The sequence below is a fragment of the Triturus cristatus genome, chromosome 4_2 (assembly GCF_964204655.1).
Source record: "Triturus cristatus chromosome 4_2, aTriCri1.1, whole genome shotgun sequence".
Taxonomy (NCBI): Eukaryota; Metazoa; Chordata; class Amphibia; order Caudata; family Salamandridae; genus Triturus; species Triturus cristatus.
Window position 1 is genome coordinate 828,091,409 of NC_140586.1, and position 25,835 is coordinate 828,117,243.

At 43.3% G+C, this 25,835-nt stretch overlaps 1 protein-coding gene and 1 long non-coding RNA gene across 7 annotated transcripts in view; one reads left to right on the plus strand and one right to left on the minus strand.

Moving 5' to 3' along the window:
• The window catches only part of RNF220 (ring finger protein 220), a 720,811-nt gene that overhangs the window by 362,990 nt on the left and 331,986 nt on the right, over positions 1 to 25,835 (plus strand). The gene's annotated exons all lie outside the window — the stretch shown is intronic.
• The window catches only part of LOC146835124 (uncharacterized), a 64,577-nt gene continuing 39,393 nt past the window's right edge, over positions 652 to 25,835 (minus strand). Inside the window, exons 2-4 of the long non-coding RNA XR_014960687.1 lie at positions 2,481 to 2,625; positions 1,257 to 1,626; positions 652 to 985 (exon numbers count right to left, since the gene is read on the minus strand). This is a non-coding gene — a long non-coding RNA (uncharacterized LOC146835124). The remainder of the gene's footprint in view (positions 986 to 1,256; positions 1,627 to 2,480; positions 2,626 to 25,835) is intronic.

Below are 25,835 nucleotides of genomic sequence, written 5' to 3' on the forward strand. Positions count from 1 at the left end.
CAGCGAAATCCAGCATGTGCCAGTAGACAAGGGCCGCCTGCCTGGTCTACCTGGTGCGCTACAGACTCATGACATGCTGAACCTACATGGCACCAGCCATTACCTTTGTTACTAATGGAAATAGAGCCTGCTTTAGCATCCAGAAAGTATCTGCTCCCTCAGGGGGCTCCACATCACTCATGAGCTGGAATATGCCAGAACTTGTGCCAGCATTTCCAACCAGCTCCTCATAAGACCCCAGACCATACAGAATGCGTCTGCCAGACTCATCCTGGATCTCCACAACCAAAACCACATCGCCCCACCTGAGAGACCTCCACTGGCTCCCCATCCAGAAGAGTTGCCAGTTTAAGATTCTCAGCACGCTTACAAAGCCCTCCACAACATGGGACCCGCCTACCTCAACCACGACTGAACTTCCAATAACCCGCTAGACATCGGCTCTCCTCTTCACTCGCCCTCGCACACATCCCTGCATCTGTCGCAGCCGCAGCGGTGGCCACTCCTCCTACATCTCTGCCAAGACCTGGAATGACCTTCCCCTCCAGCTCCGTGGGGCCCCCTCACTGATAGACTTCAGAAAGAGACTCAAGACCTGGCTTTTCAACGGAGACACAGCACCCAGATACCCCTAGGGGTGACAGTGTCGCTCTTTACAAATGCTGTCTGACTGATTGATTGATTGAACAAAAATGTCACCAGCAAATGGTCAAGTTGAAGGAATTCAGAACAACTTATTTTAAACAACCGTGGAAGTGAATAGGAAAACAGAGGCAAGGTTTGGGTTAGGGTGTGTTGAGGGGCAAACAAAGGAAGAGCCAGTTAAGCGGGTCCAAACGCTTTGATTGCCGTTTGTATTGCACAGGCGCTTATATTGTACAGTCACAGGATAACAAAACCAATCTGTTCTGTGGGTCTATAGGGGAATTACCCGTCTTCTTTAGGGTTCAGTATGCTCCACCACTGATCTCCGATCTGTCCAGGTCTGGGTAGATTCCACAAGGAAATAAAAAGAGAAAACAAAAACAGGCATCAGCGGTCTGGTCGCCTTATTTCGCAATTGTAGGAAAGGGAGTGAGGGGGAGACATGCACCCGTCATGCGGTGAGGTGTAGAAGAAACCCGTCACCAGGTACGCGGGGGATACAAGGAGACCTAGGTTGGGCTCGTGGGGTAGTATTTTACTGCCTCCCCATCTAGGAAGGACCGGGTTCTCTCCCCTACCCACCGCCCTTGCCCCTGAAACAGAGCACGCACCTGGGTAAGCCACGCTCCTCCAGGAACGCGGCTGGGAGGCTTGTGGGGTCGGTGGTCTCCAGGCACTTTTGCCGGGCCCTCTGGGTGAGTCTTCTCCTCCTGGATCACGTCTCGGTCATCGTCTTGAGATCTGGGATGCTCCGCGGCTTCTCTGGTCGTCTGACTGCCTTCTTTGGTTCTCCACGATAACGCAGACGGCGTCTCTGATTCTTCCGGGTCAATTTCACTTCCTGGTCCCGTCGACTCCTCCCACCAGGTGGTGGGTTTTTCTCTCCCGGACTCGCTTGACCGCCAACTCTTAAAGGGCTCGCAGGGATTTTCCTGCGGGGTCGTCAACTGCATACAAGGCGGTGGCAGAATGTGTCAGGGGCTGTAAAACAAGCAAAGGCAAGGGCAAATAAGGCATCCCAGCTTCGTCCTCATGGTCGTCAGGGTTAGCAGACTCCATAACCTGACAGGGCAGTATCAGGATAACTGTTGGGAAAGGGGTGTTTGTAAGGTCTGGGTTTGAGATAAGGCAATGGTTAGTGTTAGATTTAGGAATGGGGTTACTGTTAAGGTTAAGGACTGAACATCAGTAATAATAGAGGTCAGGAAAGGGACAACTAAGTGATAGGGAGAGCGACAGAGTTAGTGTAAGGTTTTTGGGGGGGAAAACAAAAAGCAAAGCTTTTCTCGTTAGATTCGGATCTGTATAGCCCAGCATTGGGAAAGGAAGTACTTTAAGCGCTGATGAAAGATGAGACATGGTTAGGTGAAAGATTGGGCAAGAATATGTGTAGCTCACCACTGCTTGCAGATTACCCCAAGCAGGACAATCTGTTAAATAGGGCAAGCTTGGCATATCTGGGTGTCTGGCAGAGGGTGAGTTAGTCCTAAAAGGCATGCATCCTTCTCCCTGCAAGCATGAACAGTCTGGCATCTGCCTGCCAAACCAGGACTTCCACCCATAAGAGCGTTCCCAGTACAGAAAAGAGGGAGCGTGAGCACCATCGCTGAGGTCAGATGCGCCCGAGCCAGTTTCCATCACTCAGACTCATTATACAGCGCTGAGTGCACTGAGTTCTGCAAGGTGTCTCGCTACTCTAACTCCTGAGAAGCCACCCAAAAGATGATGTTAGCTCTAAGACCGTGAAACCTCATCTTATCAAAACACTGCCAGGATTTCTGACACCTTCTGGAGACTTGTCCACCCAATAGAAAACATAACAAATAAATGCTCACCTGATCTAGTCCATTCTTTCCAGCTCATCTGCTTGGTCAAAGGAACTTGGTCTTCGCTCTGGGCCACCAGCAGCACCTCACGTTTCTGTTGTCATTCACAGCCTTAGGCATGACACCCACACACTGTATACAGACATTGGATCCCCTGCAGGTTTTCATGCGAAGGTATCACAACTTTAAAAATAAGCCATTATAGGAGCAGACGGTTCTCTGTAGAACAGTAGCATAGCATAACAAAAATACAACGAGAAGACAGTGTTTTGACTCATGGCAGATTGAATTCGGAGTGGGCAAAAAGCAGGCGTGTGATACAGAGATCGGAAATCTGAGATTGTTCATATAGAAAACTAAATGTGTGGTTGAGGAATTGGTAAATGTAAGCGATTGAAAAAGTAGAGGGAATAAGGCTGCACTGGTAATGCGCTGAAGATGGTTGCACTAGGTAGTTGTCAAGTAGCGCTGCGTCAAGGCTACGCCGCGCCTGTCTCTGCAGAGACAGACCCTTGCCTGTTGGGTCAAGGTGGTGGGGATTCTATAATGGCGGGGAGGTAGGAGGCTGAGCACCCATCTCACTGCACCCTAATCAGCCGAGTAAGCGCTGAACAGCGGGTACATGTCTTAAACAAATCTGCACCTTTAGCACAAATAACATGTTGTCGCTGTCATCGAGAGATGTGACGGGTAGGGGTGATCAGGAACACTATGACACCCACAACTTAAAATGATGCCTCAATTTGCAAAGCTTTCTTGTGAAATGAAGCAATTTCTCAGCCATCTTCAGAAAGAAGTGTCTGAAGGTGGTAATTTTGGAGAGCGGTCCATTGCTCTTGGGTCTGTTAAACAAAGGGTGTTGCTGGCGGCTTTCACACAGATAGAGGAGATATCACATTCTTTTTTTTATCATTACTTTAGTTTCATTTCTTTCAGTCTCATGTCAGGTAGCTGAGTGGGCTGCCTTGTGTTGGAGCGTTATTTGTTAAGGGTTTGGTCAACAAAGCATTTTAGGAAATGAACCTGGTGGATCAAATAATGGTCTTTTCAAAATGGCGGTAGGTGGCTGAGATCTTCACTATGGGATAGTTCTTCAGCATGCCCTAATTTGTGGCAAACACTACAGCAAACTATAGGATAGCATATGGGGTAATGCCATGGGCAGGTCGTCTTCAGGGTTGGGAGGAGTGAGGGAGGGCACCTGCATGGATGAAAACCAGGGCCTTCAGGCAGGGATGGAGTCGGTGAGGGTTTCGTGAGTACCACCACAGGCCTTGAGTGTGAACTGCAGGGTACCATAGGAAAGGATGGCCCACAGGCGGCTGGCTTACAGGGCGGCGAGGCGGTAGAACGGGGCCTCTCTGATCTGGAGATTAAACAAAGGGATTCTGCCAACATGTGTACATTTCTCGAACACGAGCTGATTACAGCGAGCATTGATCGCCTGTTGATGGATTAAAGGCGGCCGTGCTCAGGGGGAGATGCGGCCTCCGGGAGAGAGCAGGCCGCTCGTGGCAGCTCACCTGCGAGAGGCCTCCCACGCATTCCCGGCCTGAATCTTCGGAGAGGGCCCCGCAGCACGATAATCGATTAGCCATTTCTCAAAGTCACTTAAGAGCCCAGAGCTTGAAGCCTAAAGTGCCAGAGGAGGAGACGAGCCACTCCGTATGCGCCGCCATGTGCCGGTGAAGAGGTGCCGGCTGATGGATCTATTTCCACAGTTCAATATGAGCGCCTTCCGCACTTCTCGTTCTGCACAGGTCCTCGCTGGCCGAGGGGGCTGGGACAGGGGGCACAGGGTGGGCAGATGCAGCGCAGCCCCAGTCTCAGCACAGCCCAGTCTCCCCCCCAAAAAAGTGCCAGGCCTCTCGTCAGGAGGCCACTGCAGCTTGCATCACACATTGTCCCTGCTGTGCTGCCACTGATAGTAACAACGCAAGTACTAACCGTCGCACTCCTACAAGTGCGACAATTCTGACTATTCCAGGCCCCTAAAGCTTTAAGAATGCCTTGGGCGGCAGGTATTAGTCATTTTATAATGTTTATACAATTAATAATTTTCTGTTGTTGTGGTCATCTCTAAATTATCCAGATAGCACCATCTTGTGGCAGACTGTCGCCGGTGTTGACATTAAGTGCTTGTGCTGAGCACCGGAAACAGCTAGGTCAATTTAAGCACTGGCTACAGGGTGGATTATTCAATCGTTTTAACATGAGTTGTGGGCTAGAGTGCCGCCTGCTGAGCAAGCTGGCAAATCCAAAAATACATTTTCAATGGAAACATGTTGTGAATCAGTTATGTCATGGCAGTGCAAATAAATGTCACCCAATAACACGCTATCTAGAGCAAATGTACTAATAACCATGCATTTGCATACATATTACTACAGTGCAAAGGTCAAATTCAAGTTTATTATCACACTGCATTAAAATAGACATGAGTAGAACATGTTTACTGCCTAACAGTTTACCTGAAACAACTGCTTTATGCAAGGAAGGAAACAACTTTCCTAATGCACAGAAAGTCACTTCTGTATGATTTACCACACTGCACAAATTTAAACCCTTGCAACCTTTATGTTGGTAAAATACATTTTGTTAAAAAAAAGTACACATAAAAAATACCTTGGCATAAACCATATATGCAGATGCAAAGATTTTACTATGCTATTGTTGTCATTGTTGAGGGAGGGGCATCATGACTCACTCAACGCTTCATCTCTTGTGAGTCAAAGCCCTTCCCCACACTCAGCAATGGTAATAAATAGCATATTACACTCTGTGCATCTCCATACATATATTTTACATATATAAAAATATGTTGTCATGGTTCAGCTGCATTTTCTACTGAGAAGGCATCTTTTTTATCACAAACTCTACACAAGTGCATCAGAGCGCTTTGCACTAGCACCAGATTGTTATACAAGGTCAGATTCATTTTTTATTATAGGCACAGGGAGATTAAGCGATTAAACCATAATCGCAGCATGCTGAGCTAATGCCTAGATGCAAACCTGGTTCCCCAGTTCCAAAGTTGGCAGCTCAGGCCTTTAGGCTGAATCCCTTACAACTTTTGATCTCATAGATTTGTCTATCACTTTTGACCCTATGGACAGACTGATAAGCACCAAATATGTCAGTCACTTGCCATAGTCACCAAAGTTCGAGCATGCCAATTTGTGTGCAGATCCTTGCAGAGGGAATAAAGTTAAGAGTGGGTGGTGCGAAAAAAGGGTGTTTTCCCATTTTAGCTCCCATAGGAAATATGTACACCAAATTTGACACGAAAGTAGAACTTTACTCAGAAAGTGTGTTTTCATTGGCTTAGTGTATATCAGTTTTGTCCTTTTTGATATAAGCATTTAAAAAGTTGCATGCATTTACACATTTCTTACTATAGTCAAAGGTCAAATTCCATGTTACTCCCAAAGTACAATTAAATTAAATTGTGAAACTCGCTGTTTACTGCCTCACAGATTGCATGCCACAATGACTTTACATGGGGAAGCAACTCTTCTAATAGTCACAAGCCTTCCTGATTGTGATTTTACCTCACTGCACAATGTTACCCTTTGCATTATGCGTTTGGTTAAATATATTTTTTCACAATACAATTCAAACTTTTTAAAATTAAATAAAATAAAGTAAGCAAATTCAAAATGAATGCAGCAATATCAGAAGCTAGTATCATTACTGAGATGGTATCATTACTGGACATGCTAATAAGATGGCATGTCGAGGGGATCACAGTTACATTTATGCGAAAGGGACCAGTAGTATCTACAGTATGGCTGAAAGAGGAGAACCGGGCCTGTTCACAGTCAGGCAGTTCATATATCCCACTTGCCTCTTTATTTAGTGGTGGGGTCAAAGAGCAGTGTGATTAAGTAAGATAAATTAATTACATTAAATTCCTTTTTTACATAGATAGTAAAAACCTTGTGGCATAAACCATATATAGAGTTGAGCAGAGTGTAACTTGTTATTTATTACTTTTGTTAATCAAGGGGAGGAGCATACTGAGCTACTAAAGGCTTCGTCTCGTGTATCACACACACCCCCCCCTCCACACTCACCAATGGTATTAAATAACATGTTATGCTTTGATCCTCTGCATATATATTATATGAACTTTTTAAATAAATACAGATGCATTAGGTGCAGCATCCTATTAAGGTCCATTATTGAGTGTGGGGAGACGTTGTCATTCATAAGGGCTGAAGCCTTTGGTAGGCATGCGTGGTACTTCTTGTCCCTTTCAGCTGTGGTACACTTGGCCCATCTGCTTATATGGTTTATGCAATGAGGTGTTTCCATAGTATTTGCTTTTAACAAAGATATCTAACCCATACCGGAATGCAAGGGCCCATTGCAAGGCTTTTTGTCACCACGGGCAAAGCACTATTTTACCTTCTCCTTGCAGACCAATAGGCCCCATTTGCTGCTTGTAAGGAGCAGTCTGCTGCTGCCTCTTATTACCTTGTATGGAAGCAGTCAGGAAATATATGGAAGGGTGGTGACTGGCTAGTCCCAACCAGGGCACTAGTTAGTGTTCACTAGTGGTGTAGCACCCTTAAGTTCCCGAAAGGTACCACGTGGCGCTGTTCAAAACTACTGAAAAAACATACTCGGGGAAAAGAAACAAATCAGCCAGGTGTTTCCTTGGCCTTGACAAGAGGGCTGCTCTGCTTCTCCTGACAGCTCCCATTTACATGGATCCATACTCCAAGCCTGGAGGTGCGCCCACGCAGTGTCAGTGTGCCGGGGGCACCCTTTAAACTCCCTTTTCTTTGGTGCTTAAACTTGCCACGGGCCTGCAGCATCATGATATGAACCAGGAATAAGCCAGGCGCCGGCTGCATAGATTTAAGTTGGGTTTAGAGTATGCAGCCTGCGCAATGAATATTTAAAAAAGGGCATGGCCCTCAAATCCCCCTGTAAGACGGCCATATCTTGACTGCCGGGAGCTGATAGCTTGATAGGGGAACCCCACCTCTTTCTGACCTGCTCTAAATACCTAATGACCGGCTTTACACCCCTCAAGCCTTGGAAAGCTCGGCGGTAAAGCCTTGAGGAAATGTCTGCCCCTCGAAAGCGTTACATTCAAGATCCTTCCTGACACAGGATGAACAGGGAGAGAGATGCAGAACGTGGGCACAGGAGTGCCGGATCCATGTCAGATTTTCAGGATAGCCAAGTAAGATAAATGTACATACAACTGGTTTACATAGTCAGTGGTTCTCCTTGTAAATTGGTGTGGGCCCAGCCCACACCTATTCTGGACATCCCTGAGAGAAAGTAACATTTGGCATGGGGGGCGAGGGGGTGGGGTTTGAGCCTGAAGCTCAGTGGACTACAAGCGTTTTCCGGTAGGTGCAGCGGAAAGCCCCTAGGGTTGGGTTATAGTCAGTCACTTGTGAGGCTTGATAGCCTCCCATGCTGGCCCACAATATTTCATAGCGTTACTGTGCCCTAGCCACTCACATGCCCCAGAAAAAGGTATTTCTTCCTCAAACATAGCAGAGGGTTGACTAAAGAGTCTGCATTTTGAACTAAATGTAAGTTTATTAATTAATTGCATAGTTACTTAAAACCATTGCAGTAAAACGAGAGTTTTTAAAATTCATGGTACATTTTGTTCCCCAAATTTATACACGAATAAATACTTTTGAAGTAAAGGTAAACAAATGGGGGCTGCAAGAAAAGGAAGCATTTGAGAGGATGCTGTCTCTCCGGGATTTCTTCCCAGGATGCATGCCGATATCAGTGCTTAACACGGGCAGGGGCAATTAGACTCACAGCACCTCACTTTTAATGTCAAGGAATGGTGCTCCTTCCAAGAAGGGCTCCTATGTATTGTATGTTGTGTTAAAGGGTTGCTCGAAGCCTCCTTTAGTTCTGAAGCCCTTGGATTTGTTGTCCGAGTAGAACGAGTCCCACTGATGGGTGATATTAGTTGGGTGAGCAGTTTCATTGTCACTGCACTTTTTAAAACGTTTTCAGAATGTCTGAGATGGTCCGAAGTGCAATCAAATTGTGGTAACAAAAAGGGGCTTTTAATTTGTCACTTAAGGCTTTGAAATAAAAATGGACAGTTACATTGTAAATGTGTCCCATTAAAGATCGTCCGATATGTATTGTAACATAAGAGTGTGTTTCCCTTTTGCAGTGCATCTTTAAGAGACAGAGCATATCCAACCCTTCTTGCTTTAATGGCTTCTACTTACAGCACCCTTCGGCCCTAGATGTGCCACGTTAAAGGCTCTGGCTTAGCATTCTCACCCTTCAATGAATGTGTGAGTCCAGTACTCTCTTGTGTGGCCTGCGCTTGCCCCAGGGCCAGGTATTAATGAATGCATAGAAGCCTTTTGGTTTGTGACATGCTTCCACCATGTATCCTACACTCACCTTGGATTGGATGAAGGCCTCTCTCATGTACAGCCAATGTGTTCCACTCTCTCTTTGGATTGGAGAGCGTTGGCTCCCACACATGTCCAAAGGGCAGGTGTGCCTTTTGGATTGGACAGAGTCGTCCCTCACATATATTCTTAGGATCACAGCGCCCCTTTAGTTAGATGGAATTCTCTCTGATACCTGTTTATAGGGCCATTATCCTTTTTGGATTGCCTGGAGTGCCCTTTAGCCAACTCTGTTTGGATTGGCTAGGGCTGACTTTCACTCGTGCACCAAATGGTATTGTTCTCTTTAGAATGGATGTAGTCCTGTCTTACCTGCGTCCCAAGGTCTCTCATTCCCTTCCTCATTCACACGTGTCCCAGGGGCCGGCCTTCTGTTTGGTTTGTAGGGAGTCCTTTTATTTGTAACCTGCCAGACAATTCGGGAGAGGATGTGGCGTAATGGCCAGACTGCCGACTGGGTAACCATGTTCAAGTCTGGTTATGTCTCAACATCCTGTGATTCTGGGCAAATCACTTAATAAAAAAAGGTGTTCTTATGTAATGTAGCTGGTGCTCATGTAAATTGCTCCAGTACCTTCGGGTGATGTTTGTGATAAATAAAACTGCAAAAAAACCAACGTTTAACTGTTTGTTTGTGAAAGACTTCTTTGTGGACTATACTAAAACGTAAATTGGGATTAGATCCCGCCCATTGCTTATCACTGACTGTGTGTTGCTATTCTCATTAGTTTTCTTCTTCTTTAATGGCTTGGCTTCCTCTTCTAGTGTTTGTCCCTACCCTGGAGCTTAGCATTTGTATCCTTCCTTTTGAAAAAATGACTTGTATTACCCCACTGCTCACATTCAGGGAACTACTTGTTTGCTTTTTTTCCCTGCACCTCATGAGACTGTACACGTTTTATAGCTCTTTTACTAGTGTGCTGCTTAGCCCAAAAACCCGCCCAACACACCTTGTGTTACTTCCTGATTCCTCTACCTCAAGCTCATCCATTGTTTTCCCCACCTCTCCCTGGAATTTCTTTTTTATGTATACTTTTTGTTGCCTCTGCCTAGGCTCAAACACCCCTGTTGCTCCTTTAACTCCGTCCATTCCCCGATGCTCCTACTGACCCTCTCCCCCACTTGCTCCTCATTTGCTCACTGAACCCCTTGCAGTCCTTTACATTTGTCCCCATTTTATTTATTGTTTGAGGGCGCAGAAGCAGCCATTGGTTCCAGACTACGCCACAATTAAAAAATATCTGGCAGAGGGCACTGAGGCTAACCAAAACGATCAGGCAATGACCCAATAGCTTGCCAAGCAATCAATTCCGGGGAAAAGAACTGAAGGGGGTGGCTCCAGAATGTATTCTGTATTTAGCATCAAGGTGGTGAGAAGTGGCCTGACAAGCCATGATAATGCCCCTACGGTTAGGGGATTGGACAATCTCAGCTGGAATGGAGGTGCAAATCCGGATTTAAATAGAGGTGCCTCCCCCAATTCAAAATTGCTAGAGTTGGAGTTAAGTGGAGACATGGGGAGGGATGATAGCCAGTCTAGTTAAGGGCTCGGCAAGGTTAGCAATTCAGAGGTCAAAGTGCTTCAATCAGCACCTAGCTCACTACATATACCTGTATCTCACTAGCTGTGCCAGGTGTTTCAAGCCTCTGCTGAAACTCCAGGACTAACTAGCATTGTAAAAGATATGAATGACTCCACAGAGACTCTTGCTTATACAGTAGCTGAACTCTGTAATATTAAAATTGAGACACTGCTGACCACTATATTGGGGGTGATACAGAAGCTAAAACAAAGTCAAAATTAGCTGTCTCAGTCCCTGTGTGCTAAAATGGAGGAATTTGAGAAGAAAACTGATTCCTACTCGGCTCAGTTGGAGAAAGTGAAAACACAGATCTCTGCTTTGGAAGATACCCAGGGAAAGCTCAAGTCAGCAAATATCTTTCAAGCTAAGAAGATTAAGTCAATCAAACTCCAACTGGAAGACCAGGAGAGCTGTTTAAGGAAATGTAATCTGCGTTTTGTGGGTATCCCTGAAAGGAAAGAATTGGCATCCTCACAAGTAGAAGTTATAGAAAGCTTAATTAGAACCCATTTTCTCACAGAGTTTAAAGTTGACCTAATGATTATGAAAGCGCATCTTGTCCCATTCACAGAGTGTGCCAATGCCGCACAGCTACACATTCTGTTAGTGAACTTTGGAGACTTTTGATTTCGATAGAAGATTCTTCCACAAGCGATAAAACAACAGAGTTCAAGTCTCCAGAGGGTTTCAGTTCTTTCTGGATATGGCATTTGCGACTTCATGACATCAGAAGGAGTCGAGATTATGGCGGACCTGCGACTAAAGCAGAGGGGCTATATTAATGCAGCCAGCACGGCTAAAGGTGCTGTTGAATGGGATGCTTAAGATCTTTCATGAGGCAAAGGCAGCAAGAAAATATCTACATGAACTTAACATTTTTAATTGGCTAGGAAATCAGACAGGTGTAGATTAGAGTGGGGTAGATAGGATTAGGGTAGATTGTGGTAGAGTGGAGTGGGATATATTGGGTTAGATTGGAGTGGAGTGAGGTAGATTGAGGGAGAGTGGAGGGGATTAATTGGGGTAGATTGGAGTGGAGTGGGGGTAGATTGGAGTGGGGGAGATTGGGTGGATTATAGTAGGGTAGAATATAATGGAGTGGGGTAGATTGAGGTAGTTTGAAGTGGGGTAGTTTGGGGTGGAGTGAAGTAGGGTAGGTTGGAGTGGGGTAGATTGTAGTGGGGCAGATCGGAGTGGTGGTGTGGAGTAGATTGAATTGGGGTAGATTGGGGTGAAGTGGTTTAGGTGGATTGGGGTGAAGTGGGGTAGACTGGAATGGAGTAGATTGAATTGGGGTAGACCGGGGTAGAGTGGAGTGGGATATATTGGGGTGGACTGGAGAGGGGAAGATTGGGGAAGAGTGGAGTGCAGTGGACTTGGGTAGATTGGAGTAGAGTGAGGTTGATTGGAGTGGGATAAATTGGAGTGCAGTGGGGTAGTTAGGAGTGGAGAGGAGTCGATTTGATTTAAGTGGGTTAGAGTGGATTGGGGTAGATTTGAGTGAAATAGATTGGTGGATTATGGTAGGGTAGATTGGTGCGAAGTGGGTAGATTTGAGTGGAAAGGGGTAGATTGGAGCGAAATCGATAGGAGTGGAGTAGTTTAGAGTGCGGTAGATTGGAGTGGAGTTGGGTAGGCTGGAGTGGAGTAGAGTTGGATAGAGTAGTGTGGGGTATATTGGGATGGGGTGGGGTAGATTGGGTTACGGTGGAGTGGAGTGGATTGGGGTGGGGAGGATTGGATGGGTAATTTGAGGTGGAGTGGAGTATGGAAGGTTGGAGTGGGTGGATTGGGGTGGAATGGGTTAGATTGGACTGGAGTGGGGTAGATATGGGTGGAATGTGGTAGATTGGAGTTAAGTGTAGTGGGGTACATTGGATAGAGAGAAATTGAGTGTGGTAGATAGGGTTGATTAGAGTGGGTAGATTGGAGTGGGGTAGATTGAGGTAGAGTGGAGTTTAGTCGAGCTTGGATTGCAGTGGAGTGAGATAGATTGGTGAAGAGTGAAGTGGAGTGGGGGTAATTTGGAGTTAAGTGTAGTGTGGTAGATTAGGGTGCAGTGGAGGGGGTAGATTGGGTGGATTAGAGTAGGGTAAATTGGATTGGAGTTGAGTGGGGTAGATTGAATTGGAATGGGGTAGATTGGAGCGGAGTGGTTTGGATTGGAGTGGAGTAGAGTGAGGCGGTTGGAGTGGGATAAAATGGGGTGGGGTGGAGAGGGGTAGATTGGGGTGGAGTAGATAGGGGTAGACGGGAGTGGGGTAGATTTAGTGGCTTAGATTGGGGAGGGGTAGATTGAAGTGGGGCAGATTTGAGTGGAGTAGCGTGGGGTAAATTGGAGTGCAGTGGAGTGAGGTAGATTGAAGGGGGTAGTTTGGAGTAGATTTGAGTGCCCAGGTGCATTTCTTTACTTATCTTGAGTAATGTTTTTCTCTGGTTACCCGCACTCTCTCTATCTCTCTGTGTAAATATAGTAAGAAGTGTTTCAAGTACAAGTTTTAAAAAACCTATCACTTGTGTAGGGTAGCATATGTACATTTCTTTTATTTCAGTCACTATTTAACACTTTTATATATTTTTCAATTTCTTGCTGATAGGGTGTTACTTTTGAAGATGAAACACTTACCACACCCATTCCACTGAAATATTTATTGTGACGCTCAAGATTATCATCCGTGGTCACCCAAATATTCTACTCCACACCTCTGGCAAACATTCCCCAATTTCCTCACACATGGCTGTAGACAAGAACGTAGTAGGTAGTTCTTGGAAAATGAGAAAAAAAAATTCGTTGAACATCAAAGTACTACCGTATATTATTTCCAAATGTTTTCCATTTAATTAACTGGAAGATTCTCACTCTGTTTTTTAAAATCAAGTCCAAAGGGAATGCTTCTTCAGCGCTCAGGAGAGATTTACAGTGTGTGGGAAACGTGTCTTTTTTTTTTTAGAAACAAAGAGCTGGAGGACAGAAAAGGAGAATAGAGCATCGATGAAAGTCAACAGTTGAAACGTTTTCTGGTTATGTTCTCTCATTTGGGTTTCTCAGCTAGCAGGTGGCATCAGATGTTTATCATCTGATATCCAACAGCAGTCTTGGCTCAAAAATATCATCACACACCATTGTTCTAGAGGCACCAAAAATGGTTGTCCTGGGCCAGCACATGCTAGACAGAACCATAACAACCTCATTCGCCCAACATAGCAAAAATCGTCAAATTGTTAGCAAGATGGTGGTAAGACACCACATCTGTTCACATGCTAAAAACAACATAAGCAGCATACATATACCACACTCACGAATACACACTTAGCTACGTGGATTGCGATTTATATTTTAGTCTGGACAGGCAATGGATAACCAGGCGCCCAAGGAAGTATTGTGCCCATCCATTCAAATAATGTAAGACCCTACGAAAATCTTCCAAGGTCAACTCTTTTAACTTTGACAATAATGTACATGAACCACTGCTAAACGTAACACTGAAAAAACTCTGCTAACCCCATACAACTACAACCAACAAGTAACAAAAGGCACCATTTATTGATGGAACTCCCAGGTTTGCACACATTCATATTGAGAATATGTTGTGATGCCACAACAATGGTAGTGAGCACTTAACACAATAACATGACAGCAGCAGACTGGACATTTGTTTTTTTGTAGCAATGACCAGAAGTGATGCCAGGGTTGAATCAAGTCGCGTCAGGCCTTTCAGTGCAACCAACCTTTCCTAAAATTAACCAATTTCTAGGCCGACACATTACTGCCTTAATAACCCATCCTTACCATCGCCTGCTGTTTGGTTCATTTGTTGGATAGCTTGTTTCAGAGCACACAAGCCCAAAGTCCCAGGTGGCTTGAATATACCACTAGTTTGTTGGTATTAAAAGCACTGTACCAGGGTTGGGGGTGTCTTGTTTTTACACATTTACCTTCCTCCAAGGTAAGGATCATAGGCGCCTATTCACAAAGGTGTATACATCTGTAGATTTACTCACATGTATATTTAATACTAAACCTAGAAGAAACTTTACAGTTTTTTGCTATTGAAAAGTTTTTAATGCAGTTTTCCAGTATTGGATTTCATAGGTTCACATGCCTAAATCATTCCCCGTCGTCGAAATGGGAGTTCCACGGTACTATAGTAAAGCAGTATGGAATAGTGCCATAGGCCATAATGGCAATGCAAAGTCAATTTAATAGCTTATCTATGTCCTTTATTTAAAAAGGACCAAACCTGAACTATAACCAATCAGACAACAACACCCTTTAGAACACTCCCAACAGAGGCTAAGTCCCTCAGATTTTCTACCGCACATTGTGTCTAGGAAGTGTCCATGAGCTCTGCTCAGTTTTTTCCAGTATATTCCAACTTTTCTAAATCTACAATGTCTGAGTCTCCTAAGAGAGGCCTCTTCAGTTCCTGCATGTCCCGTGGGAAAAAAAAGCTGCATATAGATGATCTACAAAAAGACTGTCTCTATTTCCTCAACCCTCAACATCAGGTAAAGGAGTGCAAGATTTGTTGCACAATCTCTTCTAAAACCTTGAGAGGGGAGGCTACTTCTGTGGCTACAGAAGTCAAAATCACAAACATTCAGCTCTTCTGAGGAGGACAGTGATTCATCTGCAAGACCCCCCAAAACGTCAAGATCCTCTGACCACGGGGCTTCTGAGGAGAGTAGAAAGGGTTTGAAGGTACATCATAAGGACCCCCTGAGAAAGCAGAAACGTAAGCTCATCTCCACATGGGCGGTCTCCTCCCAACCCTCTACTCCATCTGTGAAGAAAGGGGAGTGAAAACATTTTCCCTCCTTAGAACCATCAACATCATAGACAAAAAATCCTCTCAGAACACTGTCTATGATAACATCACCGTTGACGCTGGTATTGACGACGATGACCGACACCACCGTTTCGTCCACAATGCTGTCGTCATTGAGGACTTAAACAATGGCAGCTACTAATGCTCCTATTCCGTTGTCTAAGGTGATTCCCTCCACTAAGTCACCATCGATGGTGGAATTCACCATGAGTAAACCGTCAACGAAGACACTGTTGACTAGTGGTTGCCATCTACAATAGTTCCATCAATGGCAACATCATCTCCTGCAGCACCATTGACAACAACACTGTCGACAGCAGCACCGTTGACGAAAGCACCATAAACGATGGACCTCTTACTGTCGGCACCTCAGTTTACCTTCACGTCGTCGCCGAAGATTAAAATTACAAAGATAACAAAAACTGCTTTAAGGCCTGAAGTAACCTCTCCAAGGAAGCAAGGTCTCACCTTTGCTACCAAGTCACTTACTGGACTTAGAAGAATCGGATGACGACGGGACTTTTGGGGATGCACATAGTCCTTCAGAGCTCCAGGTGAAATACCAGGAGGAAGATGATGACGACAAAGAGCAGTACTATAAATCTTACTATGCCCCTCCTAGGCAGCATTATGAACACAATGAATAACAACCGCATCCTCAGCCTAGACAAGATGAAATATAGATGCATATTTTCTCTACTTCAGGACCTACAGGCCTTGCTGCAGGATTATATAAGATTTCCTGAACCCGCACCAGCGCCACCAAGTCTAGAGCTTAACGTGATTTTTCTCACTCTTCAAGCCTTTCTGCCTCGAATTGCAGGAGACTCCTTGGTGGTCCATACAGACAATATGACCTGCATGTATTACATATATACATACATAAACAAGCAGTGGAGAACAAGATGTCTATCTCGCTCTCAGGAGTCTGAAACCCTTTGGTACTGGCTTACAGCTTACAACATATCTCTAGAAGCTGAGAACGATTCAGGAGTGAACAACACCTTGGCGGACACTCTCAGTAACCAAAGACAGTTGTCATGAGAGGGAGTTAATCTGCTAGTGTTGGACAAGGTCTTCTTATGCTGGGGTAAACCAGCATTGGATCTCTTCGTAACAGACAAGATTGCCAAATGCCATTTCTACATCAGTCGATAACTGCTCCCAAGGTCATGGGGGAATGTCCTTTCAATGAGATGGACCAGAATTTATGCTCACACTTTTCCCCCTTCAATCTCATACCTAGGATCCTCACCAAGATTAAGATGGAGACTGTCGTCTCATTTTAATAGCTGCCAAATGACTCAGGCAGTATTGGTTTACGAAGCTCCTGCTGCTCTTGGAGTTCAATCCCATCCGCCTACCCAAGATCCAAACCCTCTTGACAAGGAACAACGGCCAGACCCTACACCCGGAACCAGCCTCTCTCCAATTACACGCATGGCTCCTTAATTCAACGAATTCCGAGATGTAAATGTCCTTCAAGAATGTAGAGAACTATTGGCCAAAGCAAGAGTCGAATCAACAAACAAGACATACAGGTTGAAATGGAAAATATTCTGCTTGTGATGTCAGCAATCTAGACTGCATCCCTCAGAAGCATCACCTGAGCAGGTCCTACCTTACCCTCTCTCCCTACCCAGATCAGGATTAGTACATGCATCTAAATATATATTTTCATGTGTCTATACATAGGTGTTATAATGTTACCTACCATCCCCGAGGGTACCTCAATTATTACATGTTTATATACAAAACTGTTTGCTACTCTGATTTGAGCATGTGAATCTATGAAAGGTCCAATACTGGAGAAGAAAATTAGTTACTTACCTGTAACTGCAGTCTCTAGTATTGGTATCTTTCATAGATTCACATGCGACCTACCCTCCTCCCCTTAGAGGCTCTCCTCATAGATCAGGATTATTTATTCCCACTTTTGCTTTGAAAATCTGAGGGACTCAGCCTCTGTTGAAAGTGTTCCAGAGGGCACTGTTGCCTGATTTGTTATAGTTCAAGTTTGGTCCTTTTTTTAAAAGAACATAGATAGGCTATTAAATTGACTTTGTATTGTCAATATGGCCTATGGTACTATTCCACACTGCTTTACTATGGTATCGTGGGGATCCCACTTTGACGAATGTGAATGATTCAAGCATGTGAATCTATGAAAGATACTAATTTTGGAGAACCACAGTTAGAAGTAAGTAACTAACGTTCTTACTTCTAGGTGTAGAGTTACTTGTCTACACACCCCTGCTGTATACTCCTACACCAGCATTTACAAGTGCAAATTTTCTACTCATAACGTTTCACACATTGGGCCTGATTACGATGTCGGAAGGACCTGAGTCTGTCCGACATCATTTGGGAACTGGGCCTGAATGACCTCCTGTCGTCGGTACCAACCTAGCAAATAGGATGCGACCGAACAATGTTCGGTCGCATTCCTGTTCTTTACAGGACTCCTTTACAGGACTCCGACTGAAATGCATGCTCTCATTGTAAAGAGCTGAGGTGCAGTTCATCCCTGTACCCCATGGCAGGCAACATAGATGCCCCCTAGGCTGCCATCCCGAAGACTTGCACCCATCGGGCCCTGCTGGGGGCCCCCAAAGTCAGATTCCCACATCCTTTCTGTGTCAGAAAGGCTGGCACAGAAAGGCTGTGGGAATCTGCCATTGTAATCCCTCGGGCGGAAAGAGCCGCCCGAGGGATTACTGGTGGGTTTCGAATGGCAGATGGGCTCTCCTGTTCGGATTCCTTTCTGATCGACTCCATCAAAATGGGTCGGTCGGAAAGGAATCCAAATGGGACATTTCGATGCGGTCCGTTTCTGACCACATCCTAATTGGCCCCATAAATTGAGACCTCCGCCACAATGGCAGAGGTGTCCCCATAGAGATTATAGAGAGAAATTGTAATGTTTATTTATTGAACTATATTAAAGATTATGTATAGAATTAAATACATTATTTTTAAGTTTTCAAAAGAAGTTTAAACACTTAATTTTGATTTTGAAAAATGTATTATTAAAATTTGTAAAAATATTATACATATTTTAATTATATACATATTTTAACATGAAACAATAATCGATATGATTATACAATCCATAAATTCTAATGTATATATAAAAATTATACATAAAATGTATCTCTAATTAATAAATGTATATTATAGTATAAAATGTCATAATAAAATTACTTTAGTATTACAATTAAATGTTTAAACTTTTGTTAAAAGCTAAAAACCAATTTAAAATTTAAATTAATTCTAGACATATTAATAAATAAGAAATACGAATTTTACTCTTGGTGGGAATTTTTAAGTTACACTTTAATATATATATGATAAGAAAAAGAATTGCTTTTTATGGCAGTGTGTTGCAGTACCTGTGTGTGACCATGGCTGCTGCTGCACTTACTTTAGGGCTGTACTGGAGTGCATTTAGTACTGTTTGTAGACCTTTTTTGCTGTAGTAACTTTCCTCTCCCCTCCCATTTGGGTGTAAGTATTTTCCAGGCCACCCTTCCCCCCCACCACCCCCCTATTAACCATAGCCCTCTCACTTTGCACATGTGGGAAATAACTCTGCACAAAAAATACAGGAGTGGCAGAGGTGGAGGTCGTTTCACAAAGGTGAGTGAGTAGTATATTCTGGTATGTAAGAAGGCCTACTGTAGTACTACTTCAAGTACTAAAAAGTACCGTTTGTGAATAGGCTCCATAAACTTGGCTTGAGACTTCTGCACACGTGCTGCAATAGGGATGAGCGACATTCCAGCTCAACGCAGCAGGAGTCAAAAATGTAAGAAAACAGGATATCCTGCGCATTGCCTCTTTGTTCGGGAGCATTTGGTAGTCCGACCTCAATATTTCTAGGCTTATTAATAGGTGCACGTGTCTCATTGTTTGCAGCTCTATTAATAGCGCGCAGGCTGGATATTTCTGTCGACGAGCACACAGAACGGAAGCTCCCTAAATCAGAGCCGGGATTACTAAAGGACAGAGTTTGCTTTTCAGGGTCAGCCTTACGAATGCTCTTTCGAAGCAAGCTCGGTTTTTTGTTTTACTTCTTCTGTGCATTTGCCATTGTCAAGGCACATCCAGGGTCTCAGATCGGCATCCTGGATTCCGCCTTCAGGGATGCATCTCGCACAGCCATTAATAACAATGGGTATTTTTTGTAGTAATCATCAAACGCTTACCTGTCTCTAGGTACTTGAGCAATGCGTATTATTTGTATTATTTGGTTTTTTTATTAACCTCAGAAGATCAAATGGCTGCGTTTGTTATAGAATTCAAACCTTTGAACTGCAGGACTGATGGCAAGCTCTTAGCTCACTGAGCTAGCTCACCATTATCTAACAGTGCTAAACATGCAGCTAAACGTGTGTCAAAGCAAATGCTGTGCTTCCAGCAAGCGAGAGCATTTCTCCGCTCTCACTTGCTGAAAGCTGAGCGTTTGCTGTGGCTTGGTGGGAAAGCCAGCCACATCAAAAAGCTATGTCCCGGGGTGTGCCCGCCCCCCCCCCCGAACATAGCAGGAGCCGGGTTTGGGTGATGGCAGTCCTCAGGGCCATTATCAGCTGCAGGAGGGGGTGGCACAGCCCCCCTCCTTTCACTTTACAGGCCACCCTGGGAAGGTGGTGGTCCCCGGGGCTGAAAATGGCCCAGTAGCGGGGCCATGCACCCCCTCCCCGTTTAATAAAAAATCTTGACCAAGGGAGGTGGTGGCCCCGGGGCACGGGGGAATTGTGTGGCCCCCCTGCTCCATTTATAAGTGAGCCCAGGGGAGGTGGTGGTCCCCAAGGCTTGGTTGGGCTTTGCACGGCCCCTATTCAGAGCCCCAGGGAAGTTGTGGGTCCTGGGGAGCGGAGGTTGCCATTCGGACACCCCCGCATAATTTATAACAAATATCCTGGGGAGATGGTGGCCCCTGGGGTCCTATGCATTCCCCTCCTTTAATTTGATATGACCCTGGAATTTGGCCCACCTGCTGGCTTCCTTCCTTTAAAAGAAGTGAGGGAACCCGCACATTATTTTTTCAATTTTGCCGCGGATCCACACTCGAATTTGCTGCAAAAGTTTTTAAAAAATCTCTTTTTAATTCCCATTGGGGTCACTGTGGGACCTCCCCGCCATATCTGGGGGGTCATGGTATTCCTACCTTGCCCCTTTTTCTTTCTTTTTAAAGTTTTTTGGGGGACTTGGCTTCAAGCTGAGTCCCAAGATGGTTGACAACACTTCCTGGTTAAAGTGTTCGGAGCCAATCAGTTTAAAGCAGGGAGACTGTTGGATCCGTGGGTAATCTGTGTCCCCAGATATACAAATTTGTTTTCCGGTGAATATATCCCAAACTCCAGGGTGTTTTGTGCAGTGGGGTTGTGAAAAAAAAGGGGGGGAGTGTGTTACACATGTTAAATACCTTTGAACGCACCTACAGCTCAAACTGCTGGACGGAATTACACCAAATTTGGCAGGAAGCTGGATGTTGGTATGAAGATAAGGCTTTTTGTGATTTAGTGTAGATCCGTTCAGTAGTTTGGGTGCAAAAAGGAATACGAGAGTCCGTCCCGTTTGTATCTCTTCGGCTGGAGGGATTGCGTGTGCATATATATATTACTTGTTTTCCAAATCCGGTATACGATATTCGCCGAACAAAGTAGGACACAGACCCGAAGTAAGTGCTTAGAAATAATTTACTCCTCTCATCGCCATGACGCGTTTCAGCTCGTCAAAAGCCTTGTTCACATGACATGTCGGAGCCAATCAACAAACATTTTTAAAGTGCAAGTGCAAAACGTAGCTACGTCACATGGTCTCACATCCATAGAAATAGACAAAATAGGATACAATACGAGTGGAATAAGAACCAACATTCGGCAAATATTTAAAATGCAAATAAATATGTACAACCTGCTCTACTACACATGAATAGATACGTAAAATACATTTTTTTACGACCAAAGAGCGGTTAACATACTCATTTTTAAACATTTCACCAGTATTTATCCTCTTATTGTTCAAAGTCCATTTAAAAAGGATGCACTTAAATTAGTAATCAGTAAAATACTGTTGGTTCCACAATTGTGCAGTCAAATACACGCATCTGTGTTCAAGATTGAGTTGCAAAACGTCACCGGTTTTATATGTACTTTTCTATATTTTTTTCACCATGGTATCACGAAAATATGAAACACAAAAAACTAGATGGAGACGGACAAATAAAGACCAAATGGCTTAAGATGTCTAGACAATTTTGCTATAAGATTTAGAATGGACGTGCTGTCGTATTGCAGTGAAATACCTCAAATCATAAAAATCACACAAATAAAATAGTAAATAAATCTAACTACCAAAATATGGCAAAAAGGTTATCTAAATTTGGTATATCGAACATAGATTTAGTTTGAGCTAACGACGTGTAAAGGATTAGCACGTGCAATCTAAAGTCGAACATTATTGTTACACGTTCAAAATTAGTTGAAAACTCAATATTTAAAACCACCATAATTGCCATATATCATACTTCGGTACTAATAAATCAAAGGAAAAGAGCACAAAGGTGGATATAATGAAGTCCATTATCTTCAAAAGGAAATCACAAATTGATATCAAATTGTATTAAGTTTCATGGAATGGTAAAAATGGAGGGAAAATCACATATATCATATGTATAGTCAGTGCAACAACGTATCAAAATTTGTAAAAATATATATGCAGATGTAAATACGATATACCTAATGCTATTAATAAAGTGCATAGTGCAATAATAAGAATATCTCCTAAAACTTTTAGGATAAGGAACGATGGAAGTGCAGATGTTAGCTTAGATAAAATACATATAAAATATATATATATGTGCAAATGGGCATAATGTCAACACAGTTGCAATTATCAATAAACATGTATATCATAATAAATAGTCATAAATATGAATAAATAGATAGATACATAAAAACCACATTCCAAATAAAATATTCCTTATAAAGATCCTAAGTTGCTTGAGCTTAAAAGTATATCAGTGCATATTGCCGGATCAGATTAACATGTATAGTAGCGCCAAAAGTATAAAATGTAATCAGGAACCTGAAGTTAACTGTGCTATCTTCTGTTGTCAAAACAATCATTTACAGACATGTATGAAGATCTTCTGTGACATTGAGGCCACCTGGAGACTTAGTATCCAATTGAATGATATACCGAGTCTCCAGTTGTCTCAGTTTGTGGTCCCTGCCACCACCACGTCTACTGGGAGATATTGTGTCAATCACATAGTAGCTCAAATATTTAATATTGGACTGGTGAAATTCTTTAAAATGGCGAGCTACAGGATATGTATTGTCTTGAGTGATGGCACGTAAATGTTGTAAGACTCTTTTGTGGATCTGAAGTTTGGTGCTACCTATGTATTTAAGGTCACATGGGCACATTAAGACATAAATAGCATATTCAGTTTTACAAGTGAGTAATTTTTGGATTTTATACTCTCTATCGCAAAACAGAGTAGTATATGTACTGGTATTTTTTCCATAGATGCATGCTTTGCATGTTTTACATTTGAAAAAGCCCTTGTGGGTCTGCAGCCAAGTTGTATTTTCGATGATTTCAGGGTTAGTAGTGACTAAGCTATCCCTCATAGAGGGTGCTTTGCTGTAAGTAATGGACACACGTTGTGGAAGTAGGGGTCCTATTACTGGATCATTAAGTACCAACGGCCAATTATTTTGTATAATTTTTTGTATGGCTTTGTGTTGGCGACTATAACCCGTAATCAGACGGAATTCTTTGGCTGTAGGGCTAATCGCAGAAGAAAAGGGGATTGTCTGTATCTGTTTATCTCTAACGAGAACATCACAAGAGCTACTCATAGATTTAGTAATAGCCTGTGAGATGATGTTAGGGGCATACCCTCATTCGAGGAATCTATTTTTGCTCTCGATTTGGGCTTTTTGTAGGTCCACTTCATTACTGCATATACGTCTCAAGCGGAGCATCTCGCCATAAGGTATATTATTGATCAAATATATATATATATATATAGCACGGACCGCAATTCTGTGCAGGTTGTATTTTATTTATGTTCCAACAAACATATATATTTCAATTTGAAACCCTTTTTACATACCTTTAACTGAAGAGCTCTGAAATTAACCAGATGATAATGTGCATTCCATAACACACTGTTTAACTCTCCACATAATGGGCCATTGTTCTAAACACCTAGATACAGGAACCTAAACAAATGTCACCAGGGCAGCCATATACAGCATATCCCTCTGTATATAAGCATTTATTTGTTCTATAGCTATGTACCTATATATATGTGTATTGCTTTGTGTAAATGTGTAGAATAATTATGTTTTAAAACAAATAAATGTATTTTTAAGTACAACAACATTTGAAAGCTGGTGTTTATTTAATGCATCTTTAACCTACATATACTTACTTCCTTTATGCATCTATATACCTTCTGTGTACTTATGGATCTATATTTTTTTTACTTTTCTTCTCATTCAGAATATCCAATGCACTACCCTATTTCTCACCCTATACCTCTCTCAATATATCTTCTTCCTCAATTCTCTGACGCATCTCAAATCTCTTTCTACTACTCTTTCCAAGGCACTACCCTATTTCTCACCCTATACCTCTATCAATATATCCTCTACCTCCACTCTCTCATTCATCCCAAACCCCATACCACTACCATGATACCAAAAATAACCTTTCTAGCCTCTTCCCTACACTACCCCTCCTTGCATCATCTCATACCTCTTTTACTATACCGATCGCCCAAAACAAGACTTTCTAAACCCTTCCCCTCCACATCCCTTTTACTCATCCCAAGCCTCCTCCTACTGCTAGGACCTCCAAAACAAAAAACAAGAAAAAAGAAAAAATCTAAATCCTTCCCTCTTCTATCTCTCCACTATCCTTTTCAATCCAAATAACAGATTAACATGTCCACTTCTCAAATTAATTTCATATTTCACTATACTAATTCACCACCAATTCTTTATGGGTTCCAGAGTAGCGTGCTACTTGCTGAAAAAAGTGCTTCAACACCTCATCAGGGGTAACAAGTACTATATAAATGCAAACCCTTTTCCCTGTTCTGTCCCTCCGCTATCCTTCTCAATCCAAAAAACGGACTAACATATACACTACTCAAATTATTTTCATATTTCACTATATGTATTCAACACTAATCCTTAATGGGTTCCGGAGTAGTGTGCTACTCGCCGAAAAAGTGCTTTGACGCCTCGTCAGGGGTAGTAAGGGCTATATAAATGGAGGCGCGGAGGCGGGAGACCTTGCGGAAGTCTACATCTACATCACACCATTACAGGTATGTCGACTGTACCTGTACCGTCATGTACTGTACCTTATTCATATTGCCTTAAGGTTTCATGTCATGACAACCAGCCTGACCTCGGATGTTGTGAGCAAGATAAGGTTGTCTTATTCTCCGATCCTACTATTAAGACACCTTCTAATTCTTCGGTATTGCGAGGTGGTCTAATTAATGCCCACTCGCTCAGTAAAAATGCCCAGAACATACATGATCTTATTATTGATAATGAGCTCGACTTGCTTCTGATTACAGAAACCTGGCTTAAGCCTTGGTGTAACCCTGACCTAGTTATAGCCCTCCCACAGAGTTTTTCTATCCAACGTCTAGATAGAATTGAACAACGGGGAGGGGGCCTTGCTATTATCTATCGTAGCTCCTTAAAATGTTCTTCCCATGAACTGGTTGACATTAAAGGAGCGTAAGCGCTAGCCTTTTCCTTGGGTATTGATGACTCGTTCACTCTTTCGGGTGCACTTATTTATCGCCCTCCGGGCTCCCCGAAGGAGTTTTTGGAAACTGTGGGAGAAGTACTAAGTGATTTAGCACTCAGATTCTCCAACTTTACTTTATTGGGCGATTTAAATCTGCACCTTGATTCCCCTAAAGATCCAGGAGTCGATTGCTTTATGGATATTATTAATGTACTTGGACTTACTCTCCTGACCCATGAACATACACACTTAGGAGGTCACTTATTGGATTGCATTTGTTCCAATTCTACCAGGCTTGTAGTTAAACCCCCTTGCCCTCAGATCTGGTCCGATCATTTTTTCATTCCTTTTTATATTTCATTAAATTATAGAACTTTGGTAACCACCACAAATTATACCATAACATCTAATTTACCTCGCAAACCTAATTGGAAGAAACTACCCAGTAGACCTGACGTGATCGACGCTCTTACAACTAGCATACCGATGTTAACAGGTAACACTTCTGCAGACAATCAAAAATTCTGCGACTGGATAACCACGGCAGGTCACCGATTAGGCCCTATCAGTTTTAAGAATCCTAGTTCTATTAAAACTAAAAGGAAGGTCCCCTGGTTCTCACCTGTTCTGAGATCAGAATTGGGAGAACTAAGAGTACTGGAACGGAGGTGGCGCAGGCACTACGAGGTCACTGCCCGCGAAACCTACAAAAGGGCTAGAAGAAAATACCATGCAGGCATA